This window comes from Zonotrichia albicollis, chromosome 4 (assembly GCF_047830755.1).
Source record: "Zonotrichia albicollis isolate bZonAlb1 chromosome 4, bZonAlb1.hap1, whole genome shotgun sequence".
In the NCBI taxonomy this organism is placed as follows: Eukaryota; Metazoa; Chordata; class Aves; order Passeriformes; family Passerellidae; genus Zonotrichia; species Zonotrichia albicollis.
In genome coordinates this window covers 12,274,270-12,295,407 of record NC_133822.1, presented here as the reverse complement: position 1 = coordinate 12,295,407, position 21,138 = coordinate 12,274,270, and the positions used below count along the sequence as shown (strand labels likewise).

Below are 21,138 nucleotides of genomic sequence, written 5' to 3'. Positions count from 1 at the left end.
ACTCCAACTGTAAACTACTTGCTTTTCTTCCTATGGTCTTTAATAATGTGTGCAGATCCAGTAAAATGGATGGCAGCTTTCCATCACAACAATAACTGTCACATTCTTCTGATAATAATAAGCACCCCTGGAAATTAATCTGCTGGTACAACTTTTATAACCATTATTTCACTCTGCTTTCCTCAATTACAGAGGAGTTATGCCTACCTGGTGGTTTTCCATAGTGTCTCATCACAGATCACAGGCATGCCAGATCTCCAATTCAATATAATGAAAACTTCCGATAGAAAATTACATTTCTGAACCTGGAAAATATTCTCTGTGATGACCAAGCAAATACTTCTTGCTGTATCAGAGAAGGAAAAATGAAAGGGAAAAGCAGAGGAAAATGCGCCTATTCTTTATTGCAATGATTCTACGAGAATTATCAAAATATGATTTTTGCTGCATTATCAACTCCAGAGGATGAAATGTAAATACTCTTTAAATATGGACGGCTCAGAATTAAGAACATGTTTTTATTTAATTCTGACCACTGAAAAAGACACCTGCTCAAATCTGCCACCAAGTGACCATTATAAATTACTTGGCAAAAGCCCATATTAATGTTTTCAGTACACCATGACATTTTAACAAGCAGATCTCATTATAGGACATGCAATTTCCTCACCTTCATTGTAAAAGTAACAGTACTAATGTTCTTAATGTTTATGCTTGAAAGGGAAAATAAATATTTATCGCTTTTACTGAGGAAAACTTTGGTTGTGGCTCTCAGGAACAGCTTTCCAAAGTATAAGTATCATTCTGGATCTCAACCAAGAAGGCTTCCAACTCAACAAATGACCAAAATAATCAATGCTTTAGTTTAGGACCAAAGAGAATGTATGCTTCATCTGTATATCCCTGTAGCTAGCACTGCCAGAATGGTTTCCATCAGGATGAATTAACCTTTCAGGAAGATTCTCTTCCCTTAACAGGCTAAACACAGACCTACTTAAAATGATCATTTTAATGAATGTAAGAAAAATGCTCCAAAGGCAGCAATAGAACCAAAACATGCAAGCACTAAGATACTAGAGACAATAAATTCACAGTCATGCTTTGACTTTAACATAAGAATTAGCCAGGTTTTCTAGCTTTGCTATGAAGTTCAGCAAAGTGGCCACCCTTTCATGTTGGTATCTATTTCAATTTCCATGACCTGAGAGCTGAGTTTGATAACCTGACACGTCCTAATTAAGAAAGAAGTATGTTTTAAATCCTCCTCTTATGCTAATCAGCATTTCCAACCCTTCTTGGCAAAAATGCATGAGTATTTCTTCTGTTGCTTCCTTCACGTATTTTATCTGGCTCTCGAGAGCTCTGTGAAGATACATAGCAGCAACCTTTCCAATCTGCAAGACATCATTTATCACCTGCTCAGACAAGTTCTGATGCTTGAAGAGACTACAAGGTGTTTCATAACTGTTATCATGTTAAAAGAAAAAAAAAGAGAAAAAGAAGAGGGAAAAATACATATACAATGATCAAGGATATTCTAGGGACAGGTTTTTCCACGCTATTGACCCTGCAAACCTTGGGGCGAGTTTTCTCCTTGGTACTCCTACTTAGTCCACAAAAGATGCTGATTTTTTTCAGCTGCAAGGCACTATTATATATCTTCCAATTTCTTCACACAAAGTCTGCCACACACACTGGCTGTCCTAGCAGGAACAAAGCAGTTATTCATGAGAGATGACAATGGTCCTTTGAGATTCAGGGGATATTACTCCTTCTCTATTAGCTATCCAGTCCCCAAACTATTTCACTTTGCTCTTCCTGATACCACATGGTTAAGGATCATTCATCAGCTAAACAGGCGAATCCCTTATAAATAATGACATTTTGGATCTTGACTTCTGCCAGTAGGGTGATATGATGCAGCATGGAGAAATTTTTGAGAGGATTAACATGAACACCAAGTCACTGAAGCACACTTGCAAATGAAATCATGGTGCCCAGATGATTTCCCAAGCAGCTATAGAGTTTTTTCCCCCTCACACAGACATGCCTTTTCAAGATCAGCTAGTATCCTTCCAAAATCAGTTTCTAGTAAATGAGGCTGCATATTCCATCCAGGCCTCCTAGTATAGCACTTACTACACCAGGTCTGGTTTTACTCACAAACCATGATACTGCATAAAAGAGCATAGAGGTTTTTTGCTGTCCCTGGAGGGAATGATCAGCAGAATGCATTTCCATCTTCTATTACTCTATGCACTGACTTTAATATTTCTGTAACCCAGGAGACGTTTCAATATTAAGAATTATTTTTAAGATAAAATGAAACATTATTTACATTTATATTTAGTGAAGAAAAGCCAATGTCCTAAATTAATAAAATCACCTGTGTACTGCAAGAGATGTGGACAGTGAATGGGGATCTAACAACAGCAGCTTCTTTGGAGGTATTTATAGAGAATCTATACATTGCTTCCCATGGCTTTATCCAAAGATGCCTAAAGATCCTGTATCATTAGGATCCAACAGCCATGTTTCATGGTTTCTTCTCCACAGACAACTTAGCAGCCAGATTCTTGCACAGCTCCACTACTTTCCCCCTCTGGACAATGCCCATTTTTCTCCTTTTGTCTGAAGCTATAGCTGGCTGTCATTTCCCAGACTGAAAGTTCCTTTCTAATTGCAAGGACCAAGTCCAGGAAGGGTGGTTAGGAGCCATACAGCTTGTTCTAAGGTCTGGAGTCATTCCAGAAACCACTTGCAAAGTGATACTCCCTCTTGTTTTGCTTTGGGGACTGCCCCAGACTTGCCACTCAACACTTACTCCTTTCAGAGGAATCTGACAGAAAAAAAAGAAAAAAGAAATTAAAAAGTTCACCAACTGTGATGGATTCTGGTCAGTCCAAGCTTTCAGCACAATTTTCTGCTCTGGCACTGAGAGCTGGGATTTTCCAAGGCATCTAACTTCAGTGCCCATGTATCACTTTCACAGATAAACCTCTGGAAGAGGGGATGCAGAGGACTGTGTGAGCATGCTGACACAGCTATATCTCACTCCTATTAAAGTGGCTTGGTTTTTTTTAATATAAAAAGAGCAGAAATCATACACTGAGCCCCCGTGTTAGAACACTGGTGAAAGCAAGGGCACAATGTTACATGATCTTTCAGGCTTTTATCTATCTTGGTATTAAGTAACAAAAATTTGGTTTTGCAGCTTTTTTACCATACAGACATGGAAGCTGAAGCTACAACTTTGATTTGTAGTCTGCAAAGGGTTAGCAAGAGAAAGGGCAAACATCTCCAAGTTAAAAACAAGGGACAAACCCTTGTCAGACAGTCACGCACATCAGACCATTAGTAGGAGTGATAAATTCCATAGCCTCACAAAATATAGGGAAGATTTTGTCTCTGGGGACTGAAGCAGTCAGGACAGTAGGCTAATAAATGTGTTGTTAGCAAGAGGGCACTTCTTTCTCTGTATTAGTTTTCTTTCCCTTTAGTCACAGGAAGAAAGAAGCAGGAATAAAAACAGTATCATCTGAAGCAGGGCTAAAACATTGTCATCTGCAACTGCAGACACAAGGGCACAGAAACTCACAGTGGTACCTGTAATTTGTGGAAACACCCAGATACTGGTTTGGATTTCTACAAGTGGAAGAAAGACTTCTTCCTTAAAAGTTCCATCTTCCCAAGCAGCATTAAACACAGGAGTGGATATTGCTTTTTTGGGGCAGCTACATTCACAGTCCTTTTAGGAATATATTCACACTCCTTGAAATTCCACTACTTATACACCAGCGTTTCCACTTAATCTCCCAGTTCAGATAGGATCTTTCTTCCCTGTAGAAGGGAAAAAAAAAAACAAACCAAAATCCAAATCTCTTGGCAAATCAGATTAGATCTGTGCCTTATTCTTTCTTCTGCATCCTTCACTGGGAGGGCAGAAAGGGAACTGAAGGCCAAAAGATTAGCCCTCCCTACTGGATTTCAAAATGTAAGAAAAAAACAGTTCAAACAGATTATCCTTTAGACCACCTGTTTATGTACTTTGGGGAATCTGTTCTTATGATTCTCTTCTGAAAAGGTGAGCAAAACTGAATGCAGACATTTCTAGGAATTAATTTTTCTTCAAACAACTCTCGATGCACTTGAAGGTCAGGAAATATTATAAAACCAAGACCCAAACCCTGTGATCAGCTTTGCCCCTGAAGGACTGAGATACCAGGGCTGACCTCCTGAGAAGGCTGGCATGGAAAAGGAAGGCAGCACTAAGCTCCATAACTGCATGCTCAAGCTGGAGCACAGAAAGCTGAGTCCTTCAGCCTGATCAATGCCTTCCAGCACAGCTGCCAGGACACAGGTGCCTCCTCACTGGCAGAGGGGATCTCTGAAGGGAAAGGAAGCAGGGAACCTTCCACACCTGAAGCTTTCACACTTGGGCCAACAGCTACCAAATTGTGTTCTTTCTCTCCTGGCCCAAAGCTACTCTGTATGCTATGGAAAGCTACTGAAGTACTATCTGCTTTTCCTTCTGGCTCTCCCTCCTGCATTTCCAAACAGTGCTGTCAGCATTCAGGCAGAAAGACTCAGGGAAAAGAAAGAGCTAGACTTGGATGACTAATCTAAATTATTAGCCAAAGTGTTAGAACTTTTGAAGCTGACCCATCTGGTTTTTAAAAAGCACAGAGAGCTTTCACCAACGCTTCCCTTAATGGTAATGATTGGTAGCTCTTATCCATCTTCTGTCTGCTGTCACTGCTCACACTGCATCTCTCCAACCATAAAGTACATCACATTTTTCCTTTTAAACAGACCATAGACCTTCATGCACCAAAGAACAGCATGTATTATTTAAGATTGGAGGTTTTACACAAATATTAAGTAAAATATACAGTATATGCATCAAGCTGTGATGAAAAGAAACAATGTAGTTTTACAATTACAGTAATTACCTCTCCAATGACTTTGAGGCCAAAAGGTCCCCTGCTTTTATATTACCTGAACACCCTCTAATGTTCAACAAAAGCTGCACTATTCATCTTTAATGAATGCAAATATCATAGAACAGAATATCTGCTTCACTGGGAGATGATTTTATAAAAAACTTTGCTAACATATTCAGAGTTGAGATTTTGCCTGTCATATACCTCCATCCCGAATATCACAAGAACATAAGATAAAAGGGGCTCTGGCTCAGTGCAGACATTCCTGTAAAGATCCAGATCATCTGAGATCCTGCCTCCAACAGGCACCAAAACTGGATATAGAAACAACCATGTGAAAGAAGTACACTTGCTTAGCATACTCTCTATTTCAGATCAGGTTGCAGCTGAGGGAACTCCGGACCCACAGGAGTTTAACCCTTATCAATTAATATGCACAACTTCCTGTGATGACAGTGCTATCAGCAAATATGCACTAAGAAAAGTAGCTTGAAAAAAACCCAATGCACAACCTAAGTCTCCCACCTGCTAATATATGGAGCCAATGCACAGAACACTTATATCAGGGTTTTTGGAGCACCATGAATGCTTTGCCATTTTGGTCCCTGCCTCTGTGAGGTGAAAGACAGGAACACCATACTGCTACCTATCACTATCATATCGATACGCTAATTTAAGACATCTTGTACATATCACATTTCCAGAGCCAAAACAAAAATAGGTAACAAGAGTGATGCAATTTTACCTATCAACTCATAAAAATTAAGCTAGAATAACAAATTACATTTCCCAAGCTTCTCTCTTTCCCAAGGACTGCCATGTGTTACCACAATGAGGTTGAAAAACCACAGTGATGAAAAACTAGAAGAGAGTTGTGTGCCCAAACTAAGATCCATCCACTGCTACTCTGATTAAATGCTCACCCTAACACCAGAACCAAAGACTGTCAGTCTTTGCCTTGTCAGGCAAATATGATACACTCCTCTGGAAAAAACACTGCCCATAGCTCCCATTTTGGCCATGTTGCACAGCTTTTGCATGCATCTGCTCAAAGCAATAAAGCAGATCATGGTCTCAGTGATACAAAACATCCCTGCCCTGAGGCTGACAGGAATTCTGCAGAGGCAAAATGTCCTTGAACAAAAATAGACTGGGTAGAGGAGGTAGGTGAATATGACTTTCTCCCCCTGCCCTCACCTAACTTCAAAGTATCCTAGAAATTTTTGGATTGGAAAGGTCTTTATAAACTGATAAGGTTTCCTGTGAGGATAGGGAAATTAACTGAAAGATCTCTGAAGAACGACAGCAAATGCATTCACAGCCAGCAGGACAGACCCTGTCAGAGCAACCAGTGGGAGGGATTGCACACAGCCAAACCTATGAGTGATGACCTCTCTGAGATTAGCATATTTTAGGCAAACAACACAGTTCTTGAACTCTGTTCCCAGTGGGATTCGAAAGGGAATCATGCCCATGAGTTCAGCATGCCAGCAAGGAGGCATTGAGCAATAAATCAATAGCCAAACTTAACCATTACACAGCTTGGGACCACAAATTCCAGTGGGCTGAGATGAGATAAAGGAATAAAAAAAGAAACATTGCAATATTATATTTAGAATAATTTGGAGAGCATGGCATGAAGATGATTTATTCAGTGAGGAGAAGGATTTCAAAACCAGTATAACAACATTATTCTCTTTGCAACTTAAACTAATGGCAAAGTACATTTGCAATACACTCAGAACTAGAAAAGTGAGTTTTGTATATTTTTAAAGCAACTGTCAATGTTATTATATTAGAAATATTAGACTAGATAATTTTTCTTAATCTATTAATTTTATTTTCACTACTCTTACTTTACATTTTGCACAATAACGTAACCTATGGACCGTTTTCTTTGTTAGACAACTTGAGACATAAAGCAGATTCCATCAAGTACACTGGGATGCCACTGCTTTGAGAGCACAGATTTTAATTTCAGATCAAATTCTTCCAGCCAGTTTTTGGCCTGTAGCATTGTATTTGCAGGGGAATGCCCCAACAAAGGCAGGAATGGTGCATCTAACTCCCTGTTCTCAGAAGGCTAATTTATTATTTTATGATACTATATTATATTAAAGAATAGTAAACTATACTAAAGAATACAGAAAGGATACTTATGAATGCTAAAAAGATAATAATGAAAACTCATGACTCTCTCCAGAGTCCCGACACAGCTTGGCCCTGATTGGCCAAAGAGCGAAAACAACTAACACCAGAATCCACTCAGGCAATCATCTGTGGGTAAACAATCTCCAAACCCATTCTAAAGGAGCAAAACACAGGAGAAGCAAACTAAATAAGAATTGTTTTCCTTTTCTCTGAGACTTCTCAGCTTCCCAGGAGAAAAGTCCTGGACAAAGGGATTTTTTCAGAGAATGTGAATGCCACACTGTAGTCCAGTCAACTTTCAAACACTGTTGATTTGTTTTCCTGTTGCACAGGAAGTAGCACAGACTGTGTCTGATGGCTTGTTCTGTGCAAGAGCACATTTGTGCGCCAGTGGGCACATTTACTGTCAATAATTTCCATAACAGGTAAAATGGTGTTGTATGGAGTTGGCCTCAGTTCCTAAAACTCATCTTAAGCTTTTGTGGTGCACCAGGTCAGCTAATGGCTCTGACTTTGCCAGAGGCAATACCTCATTATTTTACATTTCACTGGCATACCAATGGCAGGATTTAAGATGTCAGCTGGCAAATCCCACCCCACCAAACCAGACACCCCTGTCCTGGCCCATCCCTGTCCCCTCAGCCTTGCCCATTCCCTCTTGGCTGGGTTTGGTTGCTGCTCCTCTCCCTGGGTCAGATCCTGTTCCCCACCCACAGCTCCCTGGCCCCAGGAACTCCCTGGCAGTAAATTCTGAGGGTGTGTCAGTAACCCAAACCTGAAGAACATCATGTTTGAATATGGGAGCCCAGAACTACCAGTCCACATGTAAAACTGAGCCCATCTGATTTCTCTATTCTTTGGGGAAAAAAAAATTTGAAACAGCTTACTAACAGTCAAAAAGAGCATGGGGGCCGTGGCCTAATCTGCTTTCAAATGTCTCTCCTTGCCAGTAGGGAGAATGCTCCAAACCAAGAGCTATATTTAAGAGTTATATGTCATAAGATGCTCTAATTGATTATTTGACCTTTCCTTTGGTCATCTCACCAATAAGCAACCACCACGTTGTCTGTTTTTATTGTTTTATCACAGTACTTTACTTTGAAAAAAGAAAAGACAAAATCAGTGGCTGATCATTTTTCATCAATACTTGAAAAAAATTAACCTTGTACGTAGTATAAGCAAGGCAGAAACTGCCAAGACTCTTAACCAAGATGACTCCAGAAACAGATGGTTATCAGGAGGATAGTTATTATAACAGAATAATAATTCTTAGTTCTTTATACTAAAGCTTTTTTAATTACATTTGAATAAATTTTCCAGACCAACATAATTACTTGCAATATCAACTCCTTCCTTTACACACCATGCAGATAGAGATGGTGGGAACAGCTCCACTATTATTCTAGCAGTGAAGAGTGATGAAATCTTGACTCTAAGAATAGACTAACATGCCTAATTTCAGTCTTTGCATTTAAAGTAATGTTTTTGAATTGAGAAGTCCAAAATATATCTCTTCAATCTACTTTCTTCATTTACATTTTCCCTTCTAAAAATGCAACATAAAGCTCCTAAATGAAGGAAAAAGTAATAAAATCACTAACCTGAGCACGACCACAGAGAGGGAAGGATCTGAGCAGTGCTTAAACACTGCTAAAGAAATATCCCTGCACTGGCAAGGTCATGCTGTTTCATGGCTGGGACTCTGCTGACTGGACACTGCTAAAACAACCCAGTGGCAGGCTGGTCTTCTGAGGAAAGCAAACACTTAAATATCAAGTCCACTAAGCACATTTTCTCTTTTCATATGCTTGAGATTTTAGCTTAAGTTCCCATAAATTAAGTGTCCTGCAGCCTTCTCTGCTTTCCTTCTCTCCCTTCCCCAATTTTTTTCCAGTGAAAAATCAGTACTCATGATAGCTGCAGAATGGGAATTTCAGAGACTAAAGGCCTCTAATTATGTAGAAAAGTGCAAAAATCTATCCCTCCCCATTTAACCCCAGGAATGTCTCAACCTCTCTGTGCAAGGATCACGTCCCTAGAAGGGTAAAAAAGAAATTGTGCAAGGAAACAGTTTGACCTTGAGCTTTCTGCTAAGCCTCCAGTGCTGTTAATTATTGCCAAATCTGACAAACCTCCCCATGGCAGTGTCACCTTGCTGTTGGAAAACACACTGACAGCCAAGTCACTGGAAAGTGGCCACTGCAAGAACAGCTTGTTCACAGGGGTCTGGGTACCACATTATCAAGAATCACTGCTTTGAACTAAAAACAATAACAACAACAACATCATATTGTAAAGCTTAAATTGATCTGTTCCTCCCCCTACCCACCAGAACAAATTTCTATTGATTGAGATTGCTTAGCAAAAAGCAAAGAAGTATTCTGCAACAAAAGACTCCCTAAACCAGAAGGCCAGAAGTGTTATCAAGTTTATCTTTTGATGGGATCTGAAACTCAAATGCAAAGCCTCAAAACACCACATTGAATACACTAAAATGAAACCTAGATTTTTTGATTTTAAATTATTTCACTCAAGTTAAACCAGAATATAAATCATTTGAGAAAGCTACGTTAAAAAAACCACTTGCACTGACTTTGGCTGCTGCTATCTCAATTCCAGAGTTTTAAATATGCATATCTATGATAATAATTTAAAATTGACAGTTTCCAGAGTTTCTAACACTTGAGAAAAATTATTTCTATTTAAATGTGTAGCCAGATGCAGTCACCAGAGCAGCTAAGGAACCTTTATTGGACAGGAAGAGAAGGGATATAAATTTACATTATTAATATATAGATGAGCTGGACCTAGAACAGATTTCTACCAGTGTTATAAAATAATAAAGCTATAATTTAGATTTCCAAACTGATGCAAACCCATACATTACTGTGATGTGCTTGGTTAGTGTACCTGTTGGCAAAGTACCTTGGACATAATTAGGGTAAAAATTACTTAAGATTGCAATTCTACCCTTATGGCTCACACATCACTATGAAGTTTGTATGGAAACACCTCAAAAGGAAAGTCCGGTAATGCATTACATCTGAGACTTTTCATTACCAACAAGAAGTGATTAAATAATAAATAACTAAACAATTCAAAATGTTTTTTAAAAAAGGTAAACCTGAACTTTGCCTAGGGACAAAGCAGTGCTATTGGAGCAGGGCACCCTGCTCATTTAAGGGCATTTAATCTGTTGAAGACTTTAACCTGGATTCATGCCAAGTTTTAACCTTCACACAGACTTCTCCCCCTGACCCATCCAGCTTTAGAGATGCTATCAAATCATTGACTCATTTGCTAGAAAACACTTTTCACTTCAATCAAGGCTGGGAGCCATCTACTTCAAAGGGAAGATACTGCTACAAATCACTTATTCAGAGTCTGTGCAATGCACTGCTGAAAATACCTCTCATCTCCCCAAGGACACACAAGTACTTCTGCAGCAGACAATACATTGACTAATCCTAAAGCATTAACATGCAAAACCAAAATAAAACAAAACCCACCCCAGAACATTAAAAAAAATTAATCAAATAACCCCTCCAAAACACAAATAAACACATACACATCAAAAAAGCAACCTAAGAGGAAGCCAGTCCCTGCCCATACACACAGACCAGTGCTGTGCCTTTGCACCACCACAGCTTCACAGCAGTGCTGCAGCACTCATCTAACACTAACAAAAATTGAACAATAGCAAATGCTAGCAACCTTCAAACAAAAACTATACACATGCAGCACAGGAAAGTTTTTCTTGCAACATATACTAAAACTAAAGCATGCACAACAAAAAGATTAATGTAGTTATTTTATCTGCATTACCAAAGCACTAGATGGGAGTTAATCAAGCTGTGGAAAAACCTTGAAAAGCAGCAAGGTGATACAATGCTGTTATTCAGATACACCTGTATATTTTATACACAGGTGAAAATATATTTAATACTCAATATTTTAAGTAGTGGAGACCTTGGATGGGCTGAACAATTTCACAGAAGAGAGACATCTATGTGGTGATTTGTACTTCTGGCACAGACTTAAAATATATCTGATCATCAATTATCTGGGCAAGGAGAACATATTTAGCATAAGACTTTTAATTTTTTTCCCTAGGTTTGTCTTGAGTCATTTTAAGATACAATTTCAGTCCATATACATTAATATGCATTGATTCACTCTGGAATCAGCAGTTTAACAGAGAACAGTGTTTGCAAAGGAGCTGCAACATAGAACATACACAAATTAAATGGGTAGGGGCTGTAAAAGCAGAAGGTCAGGATATATTAAAAAACCACAGTTGCTTACAGCAACTTCAGCTATATCTTAATAAACACCTAAAAATTTACAGAAAGCCATACTTATGGGATAGCCTTCCATGTGTCTGCAATATGATCTAATCATTTTTGTATGACCTTATCCAAACTCTTCTGCAAGGCCTTTGCCCATTTTAATGTAAAAGATGGATGGCAACATTCATTCAATGAACAGATACTTAAAATCTGCCTTTTTTCTCAGTGTTCACTGCATGCTTTAGTTTCCCATGCCCCATTCAAACATGCACTTCAGACAGAAGCAACTCACTTGCTAGTAGATTTTTTCTAGTATTCCTTGATATGATCTCAATGATCAGAAATATTAGTTCACTTTCATCAGACTCCTTCTAGGAAGAGAATAATAACTGAAATTTTCAGATGAACTTCAAAACAGTAAAAAAATCACATACTTAGTGATTTGAAGCCCAGTTAGCAAGGAATACAATGTTATTTTCTAGAACTCTTCATATTATTTGGGCTTTACATACCCAAAGCATTCAACTTCTCTGTCAATTCTGAGTGCTCAGCATGCCTGTAACTGCATTCCCAAATTCTATTTTCTGTGAAAATTCACATTTAAAGAAATTGATTAAAATAATATAGGAGTTCAGCAGCATTGCTATAATCCAGTCCTTCACAGCAGCACTGAACTTTTTCAAAGAGAAGACAGTCCGTTCTCTTCCTACCTTCCAGTTTGATTCAGTCCATGTGTGAAGTTCTTTTCTGCATGAAATGAAGCAAAGTTGTAAAAACCATTCATGGTGAATCACAAGAACCATGAATCTCACTGTTTTCTATGTATAAAGATTTTGGACTTCCTTGTCTGCAAGTGTTCTCAAGCCTCCAATTTCCTTATCTTCCCATAGGCAGGAATCCTTCTGCCTAAATCCCCTCCATCCTTTCCTCCAGTGATGCATCTGGTGCCACCATAAGGAAGTGGGCAAACCTCTCTGTCTGGCATTTCAGGCAGGAGAGGATCAGCTCAGCACTGTGCACATTAAAAGCGAGAGTACTGTGAAGGTATTATTGCAAGCGCACCAACATCTACACACACATCGTGCCAGAAGGAGCTTGGTAGCCACCAACCACCACCTTGACACTGGGTAATGAGACAACACAAGACCACTGGAAGTGGCCAGTGGCACTGCAGGGGCTTCACTCCCTGTCCAGGGAAGTGGCAGTGCTGGTAATCAAATGGCTGCATAATATGAGATGCAAAAGCAGTCTGGGAATATGGAAATGGATAAGCAGTCTCTGTCCTGACCCAAACGCCCTGACCTTACTCCCTAGGCTGCACCACAGCCATCTTCAGCAGACAAATGGAGAACCAGGAGAATGACCAAATCACCCTGAGAAGGTACTTCACTGCTCTGAGGTCGGAAACACTGGCTTGAATCCCTTGATGTGGGAAGTTTTCATCACTCACTTTCTATAACCAGCGAAAGACACTGGTACCCGCAGCTCATCTGTACCATTTCTAACCAGGTTCACTGCATGTGCCTTGAGTCAGCTTGGAGCATTTCAAATCCTCCCTCAGGCCCAGAAACACTCCTGACACAGCTTTCCAGAGAAGCAGCCAGAGCTGCTCCATTCTCACCCACGATCTCCAAAGGAGCTTGAGCAACAGCTCACACTTGGGATTCTGCTTTGCTGGGGAGTTGTCCCGAATTTAAGTCATGTATGAACTATGAGAGCACAAATTTACATTTTGATTGTTTGCTTTCTTTTCCCTCCTGAAAAAAATGCAGTCTAAGGTTTTTCCTAAAACAGATACAATTAATTACCTGTATGTTTGTGTGGTATTTCTGTTTCATCAGTGGTGTTTAAAGTCCTGTTGAGTTTTACATGCAAGCTCCTAGCAACATGAAGGAAAAATATTTGACCTCTATATTAATATTTCAATCTGGCTACTGACAGAGTGCTCACCTACTTGATCTTGAAGTTTAAATGAAATCTTAGTCACATTAAGAATCATCTCACATGTTCCAAAGGTACACTGGAAGGGAACAAAACATCTAACAATCCAGGAGATGGACAAGTTTCCTGTTTCAGGGTCACTTGTGGATGAAACTCTGCCGTGGCTAAAGTAATCAAGACCTTTGATGTTGATTTCAATGAAAACAGGTTTTCATTTTGAAAGGGGAAAACCACCCAACCCAGCCCATAATGAGGGACATTAAATCTCCTGCAGGAGAGCCCTTAAAGTTCTCTGCACACAAGCAGACATTTGGGCTTGCCTCTGTCACTACTTCAAGCTCACTTGGAAAGCACGAGCAGTTGAATTTCTTAAATTCCTAACATGTTTTCTTATGTTGAGAGACTTGTCCTTTACTGTTGTTTTTATTAAGAAAAATTTGAATTATTTCTATTACAGCTATCCTTTTGATCTCTGTGCTATTTTTGCTGAAACTTTTCAAACTACTCCAACATTTATCTACTTCCCCAGAAGCCAAAGAAGGAAATTTTTTCCTGAAAAGGGGAAGGGAGGAGGGGGGAAGAGCATTCCTTACAGTCACTTTTTAATATGGCATTTCAACACTAACATTAATTAAACACCACCTGTTTGTACAAGCTGAAGAAATGACCCCACTAAATTTAAAAGTTAAAGAAAAACAGGATAAAGCTATCAAGACAAACTCCAATCCCACAATATTTGAATTGCACACATCCAGTTCTGGCTTTCCTTTCCTGGTGAACAATCATGAAGTTTGAGGGATTAAAAAGTCTGACATTTTCAAATACATTTTCAAGTATATCTCTTATGTCTATTTTTTTCCCTTGGTATAAGCTAAGAAACATGAAAAACTAATCTGACCTTTCTATCATGTTTTGCTTCAGTTTGATATTGAGTGGAATTATTTGACCTCTTTTCTCATGCTCATTTTCACCACTCCTTAAACATCTTTCTGTCATCTCTATTTTGCCAACAGTAGATGGCACCAGTAAATTCTATATTCATTAAACACCAAGGGATTTTGTTGTTAGTTTAACTTCCATGGTTGTATTTTCCTAAATGCATTCTATGGGTTTTTCTCTTAATTAGTCACCATAAAATATTCTACTTGAGAAAGCCTCTTAATTTATTGGCATATGCTTCATTTAAGTATCTGCTTGTTATTCACATGTTTAGGATAACACCTAAAACTATAGCTTGATAAAATGCCAAAACAGTAATTTTCTAATTTAATTATTCACTAAAATTGCATTAATTTAATAATGGCAACTTGGATTTCTGCTAGCAATGTTCTTGTTTTCAAAGAAGAAATTATTTTTTCCATGTAACTCAATTTAAACTCATTTCACAATCATGTTAGCTAATTTATTTAGCTTATACATTTAAAATGCAGAAACCAGGCAGCAGCTCTGCTGGTGTTTGGGTCAACACGTTCTTTTACCCTTACCCTTGTATTTCTCTACAGGCTCATACTTATTTGTGCTATCCAGGTCTAAGATTAACTACACAAACACTGTTACATCAGAATTGTTTCCATATATAAAAAGATATATTTACAAATTAAAACACATAGATAGGAAAACTTTAAAAATACACTTCTGCACAAGAAATAAAATATAGCAAGGTCTAGAGAACACTCTATTTCCCCCCAGACACCCCAAAGCAAACCAATCCTAAAATCTCTATTGATGATATATGTATTTAGTTCACAAGAAGTTCATTTCACATTCTGTAGGAATATAAAATCACTTCAAGGATCTATTATAGCTGAACACATTTGGTCAGATAATTTCCACTTTTAATATTTTTTGAAATAAAGCATTAATTTAGAAAAGTTTTGATTTATTTTTGCAACAAATTTCACTCTACCGGAAATGAAGTTGTAATTTGGGTTACTACATACATTAATATCTATAGCATCTATATTTATCTCTCTCTAGATATATGTACCCGCCAACATAAATAGCAACAAACAATGGCCACAAACAGGAAAGACAGAAAAGGGATGATTCTTTGGAAGCATCATTTAAAAATTCCATGAAATAACATTCCAGCACACTGGGAAAAAGCATCAGAAATCTAACAGGAAGGCTGTCCCTGTGACCTACAATAATGGATTGCTGCCCTATTGAGTTCAGAGATCAATAGGCTTCCTGCATCTCAAGAACACGTCCAAGCAGGCACTTAACAGGGTTCAGATCAATGGGCTTCCTTTCCCTGTGATCCACAACATCCGATATCCACACAGAGCTGATGCTCAGCCCACTCCCACCCCAAACTAATGATCCCCAAGCTCCTCTTGGTGTGAGAATGACTTGTGTCCAGGGCTCCATGTGAAGAATCTGCCACCCCCACAGAAAAGAGAAAAAAAAATATGTTTGAAAACAGTCATGGTCACTGAGATACCACAAAATGACAATGAATTAGATAAAAGGCAGCTGAACACCACAGCTGTGAAGCTCATGAGGTTTTCGAAAGCTTGCATAGACCAGAAGTAGATATTTTCTGTTTGCTATTGGCCTATCCTTTCAGGGGAAATAAAGCAGAAGGGAAAAAAAAAAAAAGTTTTCTTTAAAAACATTAATGTTGCAGACATCTTTTATGGAAAATTCTTTCCTTAGGATTTTTCCTCCTGAGAAGCTGAGAGGCCTCAGGAAAAAATATAAACAATGGTTATCTGCTGCTGTGGAATGCAACAGGTGCATCTGTGATTGGCCCATGTTGGATGTTTGTAATTAATGGCCGATCATAGCCCAGCTGGCTCAGACAGAGAGTCCGAGACACAAACCTTTGTTATCATTCCTTCCTATTCTATTCTTAGCTAGCCTTCTGATGAAATACTTTCTTCTATTCTTTTAGTATAGTTTTCATATAATATATATCATAAAATAATAAATCAAGCCTTCTGAAACATGGAGTCAGAGCCCCATCTCTTCCCTCATCCAAAAACCCCTGTGAACACCGTCACACAATAATAATAAGAGCACAAAGATGGAGGGTAATAAGCTATTGGCCCTTACTGATGCATAACTGAAACTGTTTATCAGCCCACTCCAACAGGCTGACCTCAAAGGCAGGAGAACATGAGGAAGTTCCTTGTGGCTGCACTGCTCTTGAAACTAAATTAACAGAAATCCACCTCACATCTAGAAAAAGACTGCTTCAAACACTGAGTGATTTTCAGAGAGTCTAACAAGGGATCAGAGGTATTAATGTGTAGCCTACACCCAGCTGGTGCTGCAGTGATGTCTGAGCTCTATTTGGCAGCCATGGGGTGCACTCAGGCTGGAGGTCCCACTCACTTCATCCTTCAGGGCACCCTTCACCCTTCTCCTTTGTTCCAATCATGTTTATCCCTAGGCATGATTTGGCAGGAAAAAAAAAAATGTGCTTGTACACAACTTTCCCATTTGGAACAAGCTCAAGGGGGCTTCTTGCCACTCTTTTGGTTTGGTTTGTTTTTTCCATATAAATGAATTTTCAAGCTGATTAAGTCTTCATTGTTGAAGCCCTTCCTGTGATACTCTGCAAAACAGCATTGTTGATCTTTCTGCATCCATCTTATACTCTACTTGTGATCCCTCATTTCAAAACCACATATATTTTTTAAGATAATTCTCCTTTTATTCCCAGATGAAAGCAAAAAGAAAACAAAACCAATCAAGCAACAAAAACACAAATGCAAATTTGAAGCATTCAAAATAATTCAGAACATCTAACTTCAAGTTGCAGCTTCCTCTGCATTTTAAAAAAGGAAAAAATAAATTTTCCAGCTTCCAGAATTGCAGCACCACTAAAAGTAATGAAATCAAGACCAGTAAGAGCAAGAAAAGTCTGTCACAATTCACTACAAATTAATATTTGCAGCAATATTTTAATCTCCTTCAATCTCCTAACACATTCCTTATAATTTTACATTTAAACAAAGAAAATCCTATATCATTGTTTCTATAACAAAATTGCCCAAATTAATACAATTGATACAATTAATATGTTTGGATTTATAATCTCTGCTGTTTCAATATTATACAAAAAATTTGTAACAGCAATACAATATCAAGAGTAGTACAGAAATGCCATGTTAACAAAATTCTGCAATCACAACCACAAACCCAAAGCTAAAAAGCTTTTGATATTCTACACAGTTTCTGTTCCTCCAATTCTGGCATGACAATCATTTGTGGCATTACAGCTGTCTGCTGGAATAAACAGGTATAATTAAGAGCTGTAATTAAAGTACTCCAAATCAGTCTCACAGTAAGTGCAGTTACATCCCCTACACTACAGATTCTAGAATTTGGTATAATCCTGGGATAAATGCTAAGTGAAGAATGAATCGTGTTTAACTTACAGAAGATTTGGAAGGATAATAACAACTCTAAATAAATAAATGGAAGTGGCTGCTACAAATAAAAGAATCTCTTCTCATTTAGAGAATTGCAGTAAGGCACACTGAGGTAAAAGAGATGGAAAAAACACTTCTGGTATGAGAGGCACCAGAATGGACTGCCTGGCTACAAACACTATGGAATTTTCATTACCACAGATCTTTAGGAAAGAGCCAGATAAACATCTGTCAGGAAGTACTGTAGGTATAGCTGATCCAGCCTCCAGATAAGAGAGGAGCTGGGTGAGTTCTCAAGTCCCCAGGCAACCTTTTCCTTATTTTAATTCTAAGTGATACAATTTCAATATTTTTAGTAATTACCAAAATTATAAAGTAACTATTACTAATTTCTAAATTATTTTAGCAGAAACTTCTTGTATACTCTCACTGAAGAGAGAACTCAAAAGACACCAAATCTTTTTCTACTGTCAAAATAAAAAACCTCAAACCCCAATACACTCTTACAATCAGTTTTTCTACAATAACTTTTATCAGTTAACATTTTAATCATAAATAGTATTTGCAGAATATAGCTACAAGCCAAAATTAAATATATTATAAATAAAAGGGGATTGATTTGATCTTTGATGTTAATGTAACAGTTGTCCTTAATGATGAAAAGCTAGAGAAGGAGATCCCATTTTACAGACAATTTTATCTGATGGACCAGAATTTTATAGCATGAATGATCTAACATCTGTCAAAATAAAGAATTTGTTTTCCTGTTTCTTTGCCAAACAACACACAGATGTGCACATGCACTCATATAACTGCATGGTTGAGACTGTGACTTGTACCTGAGACTTGTTCTTGAATTTCAGGGGGGTACACACACAGCTGGTGTTCACCTCATCACCCATGTGAGTGAAAACAGAGCACCTGCTTTTAGCATTACAGCACCTCAGTAAGCTCAAGCATGTGAACAATCCTCTTAGGTAAACACCACTTGTTTATGTGTAAGTTACACACACCAGTCCTGGTGGATCACAGCCTCTATGAAATACCCATGAGAGTTTCAGTAGCTTCTTACTCGTACCTATAGCACAAATATAGGACTAGGGAGTGAGAGCTACCAATTATCAACACATTCAAAATATTTCTCTTTGGTTACCTGGCATTAGACCTTTATCACCCTCTCTCAACAACATCACTACTTACACATTTACTTTTTATCATGCAGCCATCATTTGCATTTATGTGCAAAATCTGCTGTGTCTACCCCAATATATAATTGGGAACATCATCAAAAACAAAAGGCATTTGCTGATGTGGACCGTCTGTGGGGTTTGTGGATTTGGACTCTTCCCAACATTCCTTTTCTTTTTTTTTCCTCCTCTCATTTCAGTGATTTCAAGTAGTAGGGGATTTTTTTAGAGCAAAGATTACACCCTTTATTTCCCAAACCATACATTCCTCAAAACATTCAAATCTTTATGGCTCTTTCCATCTTCCAAAAGGGAAAAGCAAGCCACAGCTGAGCCAAATTTCAGAGGACTGTGGAGACTTCTTAAAATTTAACTTCACAAAAACGTGCTTAAATTCAACTGTCCAAACCAGGTGTAGATAGGTCAATCACCAGAATTGCCAAGATGAAGTCAGAATTCCATTCCAGAATAAAATTAATTTATTTAATTAGAGAGGGGAAGAAGTCCCATCACCAGTTAATCCTTTAATTTCCCTTGTACCTCAGGAGATAGTTTTTTCTGTTCAGTATGACACATGGCAGTAAGTCTGTACAGTATACTGTTCTGAAAAACTGACTTTGGCATGGAAACTCTGTACCAGCAAGTTATCTTTCAAGTGGAAAAGCACTTTTGCTTCCAGCTTCCTCCTCTCCAAGACATGAGACCTTTTAAGCATCATTCTCTAAGATCTGGCTCTTCCAGCAAAGGCTTTACTGTGACTACCTGATCCCAGCTATCTCTTCCTTGCTCTCAGCCACAACTGAGTTAATACAGCCAGGCTAAAGCTTTTTCTGCTTTACACAAGTAACCTACAGAAACCCTCTGAAACTGAGGGCAAGGGGCAGCACCAGCTCTTCTCATCCTCTTGCAACACATAGTGTCAGGACTAACACTGCAGTTACTGAATTAATTTTGGGGGGAAAGTGCTAGATCTTAAAGTACAGAGAAATAAAAAGACCATTGTGCATCCTATCAATTACACAGAACCAAAATTAGGACCCTCAAATTATGTTATTTGTTACAACACCTTTACTCACAAATCAAGGGTGTACCTTTGTTGCAGTGTACATCGTAGTTGAGACAAGCACGATACACAGCATCACCACACAATTCCAGAAGGCTTCAACCATGCAGAGCAACACCTCACCACCTCAGAAGGCTGCAGGTATCTGCCCTTCTTATTCTTTAGCCCAACCTTTGATACCCCCCATGTTGATGCACTGCCCCTGTGTGGGGCACTCCATGGCTCACTGCTGTCAGTGCTGCTCACCTGCTGCTCACAGCTGTGCCCACTGGGGATGGGGCTCAGCCACAGCCCCATCCCAATCACCACACACTGTGCCCCTACATACCTTATCAGAGCTACTGTGACTGAAGAATCCATTGCAGTCCCTTGCTGTATACTATACTTAAGGAAATTACTCTCAGCGATCATCTAAATGACAAGCTTGAGCTCTTATTTTAAAAAGTAGTTATGAACACTTTAGAAGTTTTGCATAAGAATTTTAATGAGGCTCTAGTGATTCTGATATCAGAGTATAGTTAATGCCAGCCTGATTTTTACCCTAAGTTATTGCCATATTTTTGCCAAATTTTGGGAGAAATTATTTAGTGAGAATCTGTAAGTGTGCTTGGCATCAGCAAAGATGTTCATTTGATTGTTCTCATTCCCACTGCATTCAAGTGCCTTTTGTTATTTTGTTCCTGCAGACTTGTGGAAAGGAATAAGCCAGGAGGTGACCCTTATAAGTACATAATTTTTAATCTGCAGATCAAGATGAGGTGCCTCAGTTGTGACTTTGCATTCAGGAGTGTTACACACTGTGACTGACCTGTGCGTGCCAGCCGGGCCAGCAGCAGCTCCCATGTTGTGCCAGTTCTGAGCTCGCTGCCATCCCTGCCAGGACAGCTCAGAGCAGCACTCAGGGCACTGCTGCTGTGCCTTGCCACGAGCCAACCAAAACTGCCTGCCTTGCCTGAAACACCTCCCTGGCTCCAGCCTGCCTTCCTTGGGATGAGGCAAACCAGAACTAACTGCTAAAGGTCAATGTCTACATGAAGGATTTGGGAAACACGGATGGAAACCTAAAAGAGCTCACTCAATCTCAGCCTTCACAGAGCTTTACCCAAACCATGGGGGTTTTTGTGTAACTGCAAAAGAAGTAAAATTGGAGTAAAAACTTGAAGAGCTGCTGTTTAACTGAGA

General features: G+C 38.8%; 1 protein-coding gene across 15 annotated transcripts in view; it reads right to left on the bottom strand.

Moving 5' to 3' along the window:
• Nucleotides 1-21,138, bottom strand: part of MAGI2 (membrane associated guanylate kinase, WW and PDZ domain containing 2) — a 702,271-nt gene that overhangs the window by 581,609 nt on the left and 99,524 nt on the right. The window contains exon 1 of one of the 15 annotated variants that reach the window (XM_074538814.1): nt 2,879-2,891. The exons of the other annotated variants lie outside the window; for them this stretch is intronic. The gene's annotated coding sequence lies outside the window, so the exon portion shown is untranslated. Of the gene's footprint in view, nt 1-2,878; nt 2,892-21,138 lie in introns of those variants that run through there. 15 annotated transcript variants of the gene reach the window in all.